At 36.6% G+C, this 14,630-nt stretch overlaps 1 long non-coding RNA gene across 1 annotated transcript; it reads left to right on the top strand.

The window, feature by feature from the left end:
* The first annotated feature begins 1,692 nt into the window (after positions 1–1,692).
* Positions 1,693–14,402, top strand: LOC134217061 (uncharacterized). Its single transcript, XR_009980902.1, has 2 exons — positions 1,693–2,046; positions 13,589–14,402. It is a non-coding gene; the product is annotated as an uncharacterized LOC134217061 (long non-coding RNA).
* Positions 14,403–14,630: the final 228 nt, after the last annotated feature.

Genomic DNA, 14,630 nt, shown 5'->3' with positions numbered 1-14,630 from the left:
CTATCGACGACAACAATACCTGCCACTTCAATATCTTTCCAAGAGCGTCGAATGCCATCCAACACAACCATTACATGGATGACTCTATAGTTTCTATACACCAGAAGAAGCAGTTGATGTTGCCAAAGAAGTTCACGCGAAGACCGGATTTTAGATCCGGGGCTGGCTGTCCGATTCAACAGATCTATGCCTAGCATGGGAGAATCCAGAACCGTCAACGCAGTGCTCTCGTCAAAAATATTCTACGCTGAAAACCAATGTGAGTACGAACGAATCAGTTCATGCTTCCAGATGATTTGCAAACATTAATGAGCGAAGACCTAGCTCCCACCAGAAGGGAATGGTGATGAGCTTATTTGATCATTTAAGGCTGTTATCGAAGGGTAAACCCTGTTAGGCATAAACTGCCGCTAACCGCAAGTCGAGCACATCTGTATATGGGCGTCCATATACATACAGTAGACCTCTTCATGTTTTCAAATAGTATCAAAAATTCCGGTGCATGATTCGTCGAGAAATCATAGAACTTTTTTTACACGGATTTTCAAATTTTGAACTGAAAACTTTTTTTACACGGAACGCATCCCCCGTGTAAAAAAGAATCGGGTGTACTCAAATTTCCTGGGAAAAAAGAGGAATAATAATATAATAAATTAACAATCATTTGTCATAAACTCATTAATTTTGTAGAACAACGACTTTTGGGGGAAACAGTATTTTTATGCACTTGAAAGCTTAAAAATCACTTTAACATGGACAAAACGTGAAAGGAACAAATCGCAATATTCACAAGACTTGTAGAGCACACCAAAAGCTTCCGTATAGATGTTTGTTGCGATAGTTTTCGACGTTTATATCTCTTGTTAGATTTTTTCCATAATTGAAAATAGCCCAAAAACACTAAATCGACTTGAGCCACCTCGAAATTTTATCCGAATAAGCTAAAAATTTGACAGGAGACTTATTTTAGCATAAGAATTGTGATGCTGGCTGACCGGTTGAATTTTTGATACTTTTTGAAAACATGAAGAGGTCTAATATACAGATGTGCTCGACTTGCGATTGGCGGCAGTAAAGACGTTAGGCATAAGTACGTTAGGCATAATGGACGTTAGACATGACGGACGTTAGGCATAACGGACGTTAGGCATAAAATTACCCAAAGAGCAGCCCATGACATAAAGAAGGCAGAATTGCGGCGACTAGTTGTCGCCGTCGCGGATGATGAAATCGCTTATGTCTGGGGGAGCCTTGATATATTTGTTACATTTGGCTTTAATTTCAAGTATTTCGACCAATTAATTGGAAGTCTCTTTTCTTGCTTGTTCTTGCAGTTTTCAGCGACAATTTCACTTCTTACGTACCACGTTGAAGACTTAGCTAGTAGTAACATATTATTTAAGTATAACAAAAATGTTTTCCAATTCCTATCCTGGAAACACTTTACCCCTATTCACTCTACAGAGGCTCTGTTGAGCAGAGCAAAGGAAAACGGAATTTTCATGTCGCGAGTGTATCTTTTTTCCACCCATTCATTGTCGACGCTCCTGCCAAGGAAAAGCATGCGCATACGCAGTACCAGTCACCTCCTGGCTCTCCAGCGAAAATCTTCTGCTCTTTCGTTCTCTCCTGACAACTCCCGACTGTAGAGTCCCACATTCGCCGTTTCAATAAAGGAAATTCACACGCTCGGCGAGCACAACTACAGAGGCAAAACGGGAGCTGCTGTCCGTTGATCGCCTGTCTGTAGCACGGCCAGCCAGGATGGCCTGCTGATGGGCTTCCATCCCGAGAGTTTTTCGCGAGCCCTCTTTTCCACCGAACCGTGAGAGGAGCCTGACCGAGCAGCGCTCGATGGAAAGGGTTTTTTCTCCGGGCGACCGACAACGACGACGGACGGGAAAAATTTGGATTTTCCCTGCGACGAGACTTTATTGGGCTGGCGCTGGATGGAGAATCTAGGAAAACGTTTTCCTGGCTCGTTTGTGAAAATAAGGAGTTACATTCGACGATGTTGTGCAGAATTACTTCAAATTTAATTTTCACGTGAGTAAAATTTCGATACTGCAGCTAGCGTTAAGATTTCCAAGGTGGAAAAAGTTCCCGTGCAGAAAATCTGTCTCGAGCGAGTGTGCGTGTATCGAAATGATTAATAGTCCAGCAAAGGTTCGTGTTTGTACAGAAAATATTAGTCCAGTGAAAAATTATCTCGGGAAAATTGTTTTAAACCATGAAGTATAAGAAAACAGGTGTGGATGTTTTTGAATTCCAGTACATTCAGTTGAGTTACCTAGTAGATTGAGAAAAAAAGAGACCTTTGTTCTGGCAAATGAAAAACTTCTATCGATTGGTGTCTGGTGAAAAGTTTACAAGTGGCTAGAAAGTGTACTATTTCTCGAACACGTTTTGAGTGTAGGATGTTATATCAAATGAAAAACATGAATAAACAAAAAACTCTAACTGTTCACTGTTGTAGTTTTGAAAAAAATAAATCTAGCAAAATGTAGATTTCTTTGTTCTGGTCGTCCGATGGCATTCGATCCAATTATTGTGCAGGATCAGTTCTGTTGTCATTAGTGAGCATGTGCAGTAGAGCAACGTTTACCTATCCCTACCGTGACTGGTGACTACACATGAAAAGCAAAATTTTGACAGTTCTCCACTCACACAACCAACGGTTTCGTGAAGGATTCGCAACTGTCAGTGTTTTTCAGTGATGGTGAATCTTAGCTCACGCGACAAGCATCCTGTTGTAGGGAACTCGTCGTCTGTGTTCTTTAGACTGTCTGCTCTATTTTCACGACCTCATCCTTTCACTGTATCGAATTAAGGATCGTGACTAGGAAGAAAGGAGATGAAAAAAAAATTAACCCAACAACATCCTTGCAAATTTGAGCCGTATCAAGGGGAAGCCAGAACGAATCAGCTGTTCAATAGAATACCATTGTCAATTATGAACAGTTTAAATTAGGCTGTGTCATGACACATGAAAATACTCTACTAAACAAAGCTCTCACATAAGTTTCGTTTTATGCTTTTTTGTATTTGGTATGTCAGAAAACTGAAAAATATTCAGAAAAAATATTTAAAGCTCTTTTTAGTGGAATGTATCCAACCGTCTAAGACGAGTTTAGTACTCTCCATTAAATTCCACCAATTATTTTGATATCTTTGCAGATACGTATTTCGACCACAACTGTGTGGTCGAAATACGTATTTGCAAAAATATCAAAATAATTGGTGGAATTACATGGAGAGTATGTACTATACTCGTCTTAGACGGTTGAGAAATATTGCTTCTGTTTAAAATATTATAAATTTAATATTACAATACAGTCATGTTTTCTTTCCCATTTTTTGGAGAATGAAAAATTGATGATTTGCGGATTATGGAACCTAATTAAAATTTTTCATGTGATATGTAACATTTGAAACAAATGCAGTAAAGATTGGATAAGATGATCCAAAAATAATTGACATTAATTGATAACATTTCTTTATAGAAAATTCAATTTATGTTAAACCTTCAGACAACCATGTTTTTCACATTTTTGACTCTCTCGTATAATATGAATCGCTTTTATAGAAAACCGAATATTATATATTGCAATCGATCTTTTTGTAGGGTTATTGTTATATCATCTGACAGATAAAATAATCTATTTAAAAAAAAACTCTCACCCTATGCCTCCAATTTATTTTCCCTAAAAGACAATTAATTGCATGGCTCTAGTGAAGATAACCGAAGGGGTCGATGGACATTATCTTTATGAAAGAATCTATTTGAACAATGCTGAAAGGAATTTCTAAAGGCTTTACTAATAAAATTAACCCCTGCAAAATTTAGTCAAAAGTTCACAGAACAAATGCGTTTTTTTTTTAAATTCTAGTCAAAAGTGTCTTTATGCGGTAAGATGCGCGGCTAGAAAGTAAAACCATGCTGAGGGTGGCTGGGTTCGATTCCTGGTGCCGGTCTAGGTAATGTTTGGAATGGAAATTGTCTCGACTTCCTTGGGCATAAAAGTATCATCGTGCTAACCTCATGATATACGAATGCAAAAATGGTAACATGGCTTAGAAACCTCGCAGTTAATAGCTGTGGAAGTGCTTAATGAACACTAAGCTGCGAGGTGGCTCTGTCCCAGTGTGGGGATGTAATGCCAATAAGAAGAAGAAGAAGTGTCTTTATAAAACCACCCTACATAGCACTATTAAATAACCTAAAAATAGTTATGTATGGCAATTTGAAAATTACTAGTGCTGTCCGATGATAGCTTGAAGTAGCTCGAAGTTTCTCCCTGTCCTGCTCATGCCCACTTGTTGATAAAAAAGAACGAGCAGGACGGAAACAACTTCGAGCTACTTCGAGCTGCTCGGACAGCACTAGTAATTTTCAAATTGTCATACATAACTATTTTTAGGTTATTTAATATTGCTATGTAGGGTGGTTTTTTTTTTCTAACTTCGGCTCCATTTTGCTTCTCTTTATTTGATCTTTGAAAGTTTGGCATAGGTGAAAAAAGTTATATCAAGATTCAGAACTGAAATTGTCTTTTTCATTTGGGAGAAGTTACGCAATATTTACATTTAACTCTTTCCCCCTCTCAAAAAAACCAAAAACAATGAAAGGAATTTCACCATATTTTCATTGATTTTTATTTCGTAAAAGGGCGTCAAGTATTGTAAACAGGCTGTCTCTGCTTAAGAAAATGTTATTTTGTTATTATATATGTTATTCTATTTCAAAACAAAGCACACATTTCATTATGAGCGCTTGTAATGTGACAAAGCTCGCTACATATTTCATTGGTCTCTTGAAAATGAAAATGCCTTTATTTTCGCTGTCGCATGACGATCACGAAAACTGCCACTTTTTCGCCCCTCAGTCAGGTTGCATCTGTAATCTATCACGACTCGAGTCTTTAATTGGCCGGGGTTCTGCCAAATCACACCAAGCGCCAACAAAAAAAAACCCATTTTTCTGTCCAAACTTTCGGTTAGCAGATTTAATTGATCATAAATAGTATCGCATATCCCTCAACCTCATAACTGTGGATATCCTTCAACAAATGTACGTATGAATTGATATGAAATGATTTTCGTTTTCTTTTTGTGAACTCAGTCAAAAAGCCGCTTGGTGCGGTTTGGCTGAACCCCGACCAATTCATTTTAAAATATTCTTTAGAAGAATGTCCTTGTGATATGGTGGTATTTGATATAGCTTCTATTGAAAAATGAAAAAAAAAAACTCTCGATAGATTTTCTTAATATCCACGAAATAAATGATTAGAAGCTATATTTTAACGGAATAGATTTTTTTTTGCGATGTTATTTTATTTTTAATAATTAAGGAATTTCACAGTTGAAACGCATCACTTGAAACTAAATACTAATCAATACCAAGTGTCACAAACTTTTTTGGGTATGAAATACAATAGGCAAACTTTGTTAACGTATGACTATCTCACTTCCTGTCAAACAATTCATCTCCTTTTATTGTCTCAGTCGATTATTTGACTTAATTAGGGTTAACTTCCCAAAATTAGGGGTTCCCAAACTACATATATTTTTTGACGCCTTCAACTATTCCAAAAATCGAAAACAAAAAATCAAAAAGGTACTGCAGTGTGAATCAGCCTGAAGAATGAGCATGATGTTCTCTCAAAATATGGCGAATATCTGCCGAAATTAGCTTTTAACTCTTTTAAGTTTTTTTTTTGACGTAGAACTACGTCTGTCTTTTCTATATTGGGGTACACTTTACGATTTCGAAAAATCAAAAAACGTCACGAAAATATGATAGACTTTGATCGTTAATATTCCAGCCGTTTCTCGATGGATTTACAATTTTCTTGGACCATTCGATCAAGAAAGAGTCAACGCTTCATAACCGATGTACATTGAAGTCATTTTTTACGCGGTTTTTGTACACGATTCGCTTTTTATGCGATTTTGTTTTCACTAGAATTTCGGGATTTCCATGGCTCATTTAGACACATTTTGGGATTTACGCGGTTTTTACGTTGTTTTAATTCACGCGGCCCACATCCTCCACGTAAAAACCGACTCCAGTGTGTTACAATATTTAGGTATGATAATATTTTGAACTGAAAACTTGCTAACAATTTAGCAATAATAATAATATTTAGCAGTTTAGGTTTCGGTGAATCAGTCAATCTCGTAAGTGTATCGCAAGCTTCTTCTTCCATAGCACTACATTCCAACTGGAACTTGGCCTGCTTTTCAAAGTAATCTATTAGCATTGTTTTAGTTATTAATTGAAAGCTTTATATGCCCGATATTGCATGAGTATTCAATATGTATCTTGTGTGACAAATACAATGGATACACTATGCTCGGGGTGTCGAGAATGTTTCCCACCCGAAAATATCCTAGATTGGATCGAGAATCGAACTCGCCATCTCCGGTTTCTGAACCTTTGTTCGCAAGGCTAACTGGAGACCTCAAGCCAGCATAGAAGTCAAATTAATGCAACTTACAGGGCTGCACCAGCTGGTGCAGTTCGTTTCTGCTAGCTTACACGCGCGTTTTCTCTCAAAACCTTGGGGGTGTTTGACGGCAGCTTCTCGCTTACGTCTATTGATGCCAGTAGAGAAGCTCGGAATCTTCTATACTGCTACAGTGGATGTGTTCTGGGAAACTTTCTTCCGGTTCGTTTTTGCAGATTTCTATAGTGCTGTCCAATGAGCAGCTCGAAGTAGCTCGAAGTTGTTCCCGTCCTACTCGTTCTTTTTTTGTCAACAAATGGGCATGAGCAGGACAGGGAGAAACTTCGAGCTACTTCAAGCTCTCATTGGACAGCATTTATGTGTCCAAAGTTCCACGCAACTCACATGAAGGAATAATATTTATTATCAAACTTATTTATCGCGTCAATTCTGACTTCTTCCATAGGAAGTCCACCAAACGCCATTATCAGCCCAGCTTACACGATGTGATTTTCTATAACGAGCCACCGGGGTTTTAGACTGAGAAATCATAAAATGAGTACTAATTTGCTCTGACCCCAACATCTTGATAATTATATCTATGACCAGAGTGCGTAATGCTCACTCAATCTCAGGAGCGCAAGATAAATCTAGACCATCATTCGAAAAGGGCGTAACTGTTACGCATTTTTCAAATGTTGGTCTAGAAATAACGAAAACAGATTCAACCTGGGCTTGAAAAACGCTTGTTTTGGTTTCTCTCATCGATCAGAAAAGTCGAAAACCTGTACATTATATAATGCCACGTAGTTCAACGTCACCTTTGCGTACAACCTGATTGGGCTGCACCTTTGAGTTTTATTTTAGTTTTTCACTATAGAAGATTAAGACATATGGATTCTTTGGAAAGTGTTCCTGAAATTAGTCAAATGATCGAAAATGTTGACGTTAGTCTAATTAGCCAACAGGAAAGGTTTACGGGAGAGGTCAATTTAATTTTCATAAGATATGGTTAGATGAGGTGAGTGTGATTAATTTTACGCACATGCTGTTGCTTCGACTGTAATTTTGAAAGTACTGGCCACTGGGATCTTCGAAATGAAACTCACACAGTGTAAATAACACTGAGGCCTTTTTACCCAAAACTAATGCAAAATAGAAATGTTTTCAAGTAATGCATTTTTGTTGTGGCCATCTTTCAATGTTCTTCTGGACGCGCCGTCCATTCATTTGTCTTGTAGTTTACACTGTAGGAAATTCATTGATTGCTAGACTGACCACACATCATTTCGGTGAAAAGATGGGATAAACGCGCTTGCAAAACGGGACATGTAAAAAAAACCTTGTGATAAAATTCAAGAGCTGTGGAAATTTCAAAATGTATGGGCTTAATTTCAATTTTTCGTGTAAGAAATTAGAAATATTTTAGAGTGAATCATTCACCACCATAACCTTCTATTGTATTAAGTTAGTTGTGGAAAAATACTAAACTACAAATATTTCACTCTTCAAAGGGACGCGGACAAAAACACGAAGGAACAGAAAATTACGCATCTCTCAATATTAAAAACATGGGTAATTATATAATTTTATTTTAAGGATTTTATTGTTGGCCGATATCTAAAACTTTTTCAATTCTGATAATTGAAAATAACAAACATTAGTCAAAGTATCATGCCTAAGGTCGGTTTTGGGCAAAAATGGAAGACAAATGCGAAAAACTCCCAATAGAAAAAGAAAAACAAGAATCTCAACAAGGAAATAACATTAATAAAATGTAATTTTTATTAGTTCCATGAATATGGTTGGCGCATGAGAATAAAATATGTCAACCGGCCAATTTATAGTCTGGTTTACAGATCGGACTCTCAGCGATTTCCGCCGGTATGTATTTTAAATCGTCCCGTAGATTCTGGTGAGCAACACATGAGAGCAAAATTTGCAGACAAGCTCCCGATGTGTATGTAAACTAGCCTTAAAGTACGTGAGGACCGCCTTTAATCCGACCAAATTTTTCTTCGGTTTGAAACTGCCTTAAACTTGATTTTATTCAGTTGATTTATAAATCATTTTTTCATTCCATCGTTTTTCACAGTGGATGATTTCGAAACATTCAGAATTATTCAGAAAGACTTTGAATGATTCTTAATATTTCGAATAGAATCAAATGATTAAAAATGTGTTGAATGCAGGTCAATTGAGGAATAGGTAGGAAATTGTTGACGTGATACTCGCTTTTAAAGAAGCCGACGAGTCATCTGCACTTCCACGAGAGATTACTGGGATGTTGGATATATGGGGTAGGGAGTGTGGCAGGGTTCGTTTTGGTAAACGGTCTGCCGTGTATAGCGTGTAGTTTGATTTCAAACAATAACAATCGAGCGAACGCAAATTATTCTAATTATCGACCGCACTACACAACTGGATGCGAACTAAATTTTCACTTTCTGATTAACTTACTCACCCGCACAATGCAGAACAAATTTTCGATGACCAGCCGATCATTTTGCTTTTCGCACAAAGCAAAACTAAATTTTGAAGACCGGCCAATCGCTCTGCTTACTGGAGAAACACGACTGGGCAAGAAACAAATTTTCACCTTCTCACAAATGTTTTCGCTTTCACATGATAGTCACGAAAACTACCAGTACTGCTCCGGAATAAGCAGAAAAAAAATCATGTTTTTAAAAATGTTTGATTCGCGATTTTATCAACTTCAGACTTTGTTTTTTTTTTGTTTTTCAAGTTTCTTATACAACCAAATACAAATTTTGAATCTAATAATCTTTTTCGATTTTCGACATTTTTAGAGTTTAAAAATCCGTATTTCTTGCTAACTTATTGCAATTTTTAAATTTTCAGGGTCATCATTTTTTTTCTGTGTAACGAGTTTGATAAACATTTTAGAGTGTAATATCACCACTATAACCTTCTATTGAATAAGATTAGTTGTAGAAAAATAATAAAATACAAATATTTTACTTTTCAAATGTATACGAGCGAAAACACGGTGGAACAAAATATTTCTCAATGTTCAATATTTGTTTTATAAATGTGTAGAACTTGGCTTTAAATCACATTCAAAAATGCATTTAAGTTTATATTATTGATCAACATCAACAACTTTTCGAAATATGATCAATTGAAAATTACAAAAATACTCAAAATACCCCGTCTAAAGGCGGTCTTGGGCATTAAAGGGTTAACATAGTTTGAGACTCTTACGACCCCCTTTGAATAAATAAAGTAAAATCAAAACTAAATATCGACATTTTTCAAAAGTGCAAACATTATCTTATTGCTTGAAATAACATTATGGATACTAAAAATATAACTGACAACATTTTTTAATCCCTAAGAAGCATTAATTTATCTCGCATGCATATGATTCGGAAGAACTTTAAAAATAATAAAAATTAGTTGACATTTTCATTGTCAATAGGTTATGATTCGGGATTATATATGAAAATATTGATAAGAAAATTATTTTGAGCTTTTTAGTGGAATGTTTTCACCTGTCATAAGACGAGTTTATACAATCCCATTGAATTCCACCACTTAATTGTATCTTGACAGATACGTATTTCGACCTCAAAAGTAAGGCCGTCTTCAGTGTCTCGTACTTGACGTACTTGACAATGTCGTCCAGGTATCTCCACCATTTCTCGGGTAGTACTCCTTGTTCCTCTAGGTTGTTCTCCAAACTCGCCATGAATAATTCGCACATGGCGAGTTTGGAGAACAACCTAGAGGAACAAGGAGTACTACCCGAGAAATGGTGGAGATACGTGGACGACATTTTCAGCATTATCAACCGGAAAGATCTACCCAGGATTTTGGAAGCGATAAACAACGTGCATAAAGACATCAAATTCACCCACGAGGAGGAAAAGGAAGGTAAATTACCTTTCTTGGATCTACTGGTTATCAAGGAACAAATGCAACATTAGACTTCGAAATCTACAGGAAGCCCACCAACACCATGAGAGTCATCCCATACACATCAAATCATTCGTATCAGCACAAAATGGCAGCTTTTCATCACATGATCCACAGGATGCAGACGATTCCCCTGAGCGAAGAAGGAAAAACGAAGGAGCTACAACACATCTTGGAAACAGCGAGGATAAACGGATACAAGGAAAGAACAATACAAGCAATCATCAACAAGAAGCAGAGGAACCTACGGAAAAACGAACTGACAACACTGATACCGATCGATGCACCGCTGAAGAAGGTATCGATCCCCTATGATCGACACATCACCCACCAGCTACGCCATCGACTGAGGAAATTCGGCATCGATTTAGTATTCTCCAGCAGAAGCAACCAACTGGGCTCCACAAAGGATAGAGTAGAAATGTTAAATAAGGCCGGGGTTTATCAAATTAATTGTTCACAGTGTGATAAAGTTTAATATATATGTAGGTCAAACAAAAAGATCGTTAGGTGTAAGGTTCAAAGAACATATTGCAGAAGTAAGTAAGGCTAAGAGGGAAACTGATAAGGGATTAAATTATGAGTTTAGGTCTAAGGTAGCTGAACATGTATATCAGGAAAATCATTCAATTACGACATCAAACATTAAGTCGAGTCAAGTACGAGACACTGAAGACGGCCTTACTTTTGAGGTCGAAATACGTATCTGTCAAGATACAATTAAGTGGTGGAATTCAATGGGATTGTATAAAATCGTCTTATGACAGGTGATATGAAAATAGTTTCTAAATATAAACTCAAGTATTTTGAGAGTTTTCGGTTTTTATTGTTTTTTTTATATTCTTTAGGATATTTGTCTTTGAATCTTACAAGCTCTTACTTTGCTCTATAATTTAAAAAAAACAATCTAGCATTCTTAAGTAAGTTAATAATAATAAACTGTTGCCTTCTCAAAATATCATTGAAAATTCGAAAATCTCATAAAGAGATCTGAGATTCTAAATGAATTTCTTGAAAATTCTTGTCAAGGTTTTGATTCTCTGTAATTACTGTATTGGTGAGCTCGAATTTCATTTCTTTCCATGTTTCTTCACAGGCAGGATCAACTGCCATTGGTCCTGACAATGTTTATGATGCAATAAAAATTTATTACATCCTCTTGAAAAGAATCATGGAAATAATCTGTTAGGGCAAACAGACATGTGGTGATGCTCAATCTAGTCCTTCCAGCTCATCACATCTATTCTGTGATACGTTTACGAGTTTATGATTACGAAAATCCAAAAAGATTTCTAAATGAATATCAAAGAGATTTCTATAATGAATTGCAAAAACTAGTCTTTTGTTCTTAAGATGAACTGTTTGACGACACACCTAATAACTATTTCGAAAAAGTCATCAATCTGCAATTTAATTATGCTTTCTAAATTTCTAAGAGGAGTCTGCAAGGGATCGTCTCAGTAAAATGATTGTATACCTTATTAGGAATATCCTGCCAGGGGTCTGATTATGTACCCTAGCACAGGAATTTATAAAACTTTAACTTAATTCGGAAGGAATTCACTTAACAAACATGTCTATATATGTGTATTAGGTTGGCGCAAATTAGTATAAACTCCTTTCAGGAATTGGAGGGCCGCCAACGAGATCGGTCAATGTCTGATCTTCAAATTTGCGTGGTACTTTGCAAAGCTGGCTTCTACGTGCTGATCGTTTTTTTTTTCTTTTTAATTGAAATTAACGCCATTTGTTACACTCCTGTTCAACTTGCCGTTACAATCCATACAATTCATTTCCAATGCTGATTCCTTATAAAAGCAAATTTCTTCTTCAATGTAAACGTTCTCATATGTTTCTAGAACTTTTTTTTGACATTGAATAACAATCGATTGCTTTTGAAACTTGTGCGTTTGCACAAACCCGTGTCAAGGCTGGCGTACGCTTGTTAGTTGAAATTTAATGAGAAATAGTTGCTTTCACACCAATTTCATTATTTTTAAAATGTTTAATGGTTTTTTTTTCTAATCTCCAGAGAACTTTTTATTTCAGTCTTATTTGTGTTCTGGCTGGTACCTGATTGCATCTTCGTTTTCCCCTTAACCTGTTTCTTATACAATAAATATAATTTTCTTGCACTTTGCATTAGTTAGTCTTTGACGTACGAATGAAATTCAAAGCGAGTTCTAACATGCTTTGATTTTCATTCGCACATTTTTACGTCGTCGCTCTATACTTTATCATGATGATCATCCTCCATTTTCTTATTATCTGTCGAATTCGTCATCAAAGTCAAGATATTTCAAATGATTGATAGTATGAGTGAAATGGACAAATAGCGCCAACCCAACAATGGCGAATTCAACTTAATTGTGATTCACTGAATCATTTTATTTAGATACATACCAATAACGGGGTTGGAGGATGTCTAATGCATTTACAAATGCACAAAGCGTTGAATTTCTTTGCGCATTTCAATTCAACGTGATTTCAATAGCTGAGATGCTGAAGCTTTTTCTTCAATTAGTTTTAAAAAGTTGGGAATTAGGTTAATGGAAGAAATACCCGCTGAAGAATCTATTTAGTAAAAAATCGCATTGAGCAATCAGTAGGGTAACCATACCCATAGTGGAGGTAGCATCAAAGTGGAGGTAGTGGGGTTTTAATGTGATTTTCCGTAATTATACAATTTACGATTGTTTCAGATGATGCGTCGTGCTTTAAATATCCTTTGACATACAACTTAACCTAAGATTTCACCCAAAAAACTATTGAGAACAATGATATTACTAAATAAAATTGACTCCCTTGCACCTATAGTGGTGCAACTGTACCAATAATGGCGAGTCTCTTAAAAAATCAATGGATAGCACCACTATGGGAACCCTAATTATTTTTTACTGCCACTAAAGGAACAGTGTACCCATTAGTGGTGCAAGCGATATTTGGTAGTTGTTGATGTTAAATGACACCACTTTCATTTTTGTTAGCAAATTTATTTGCTTATCCATTGGCTAAGGTATTAAAACTTTAAATTTCCCATAATAATCAATTTAAAAAAAATATTTTCTTTTGTTTATCTACTAATACCTCCACTATTGGTACCGTTATCTTATACATATAGTTATGATTCGTCTGAAATATCAATTTTTGTTTTAAAGGAGATTTTTTACTAATGAACTATTCTCTTTTTTTCTTTCCAGGTCCCCACGATGCACTGCTTCCGTTTCTATCTATTGGATTATTAGGTTAATAGTGAACATACTCATTTGGTAAGATTAATTCCTTGTATATGCACCATGTTTATTACCTTTATTAGTATTTTCATACCCTACTACCAAAGTATATACTCATACCACACACACCTTCCCCAAATTCCCATATGAAGCATCCACCCACAAAAGCATCATCGACTATAGCAAAAAAAGCTCAACCACATTCTCTCGCACCAATCCATCATGAAGGATGAGCCTTCATCCTCTACACCACCACCGTGCAACATGAAGCGTGTGTCTAGCGCTTCTGACAGCGAAGACGGTAACCCATTTGCAGGAACCCGTAGATCCGAACTTGTGCTGCCATTTCACATGTTACAAGAACGGATATATGGGATTCTGCCGATGTATGGCTAACAGCATCGATCGACTCGCGGAACAGTCAAACCCCAACCAATCTCAGCGCATCCTGCAGCCGATATCCCAGCTCGAACAGCTCAATTCCGTATCCTGGCAAAGTTGGCAAATCGCACCTTAGTTTGTTCATGTGTTCGCAATTATTTGAGAGAATGTAGTTTTTTTTATTCTGTTTATCCATATCGTGAGTATGTGCGCGAGAGTGACTCGTTGTGAATGGTGATGGTGGTGATGGTAACCGAACCAGGCTCCGAGAGCTAATGGGAAGTGAGCACAATTTCCGGATAGAACAATATATAACTAGCCCCGAAGTGCACACAGAAGTGTATTGGAATAGAGCCAATTGTTCGTTTGGTGAAGCAAAAACAATAACCAATTGCAGCAATTTTTCCTTGTCGTTGAATGCTTTTTCCTCCACCCCTTTTCCATAGACTTCTCCTTCTATAGTCACGCTCCTCCACCCATCCTATCTGCACATATTGATATTATCTTCATTTAGAGTAAGCAAAAATTGCAAACCCGAAAAGAAAATGAGTTGAAATAAAAACAATCGAAAATAATTGGCTGTTTCACTTACTGCTGTTTTGTTTCACATCCTGATGTTGCAAAAAGA

Source organism: Armigeres subalbatus, chromosome 2, assembly GCF_024139115.2.
Source record: "Armigeres subalbatus isolate Guangzhou_Male chromosome 2, GZ_Asu_2, whole genome shotgun sequence".
NCBI classification, from domain to species: domain Eukaryota; kingdom Metazoa; phylum Arthropoda; class Insecta; order Diptera; family Culicidae; genus Armigeres; species Armigeres subalbatus.
The sequence above is the reverse complement of the archived record's forward strand: the minus strand, read 5'-3'. Positions and strand labels throughout refer to the sequence as shown.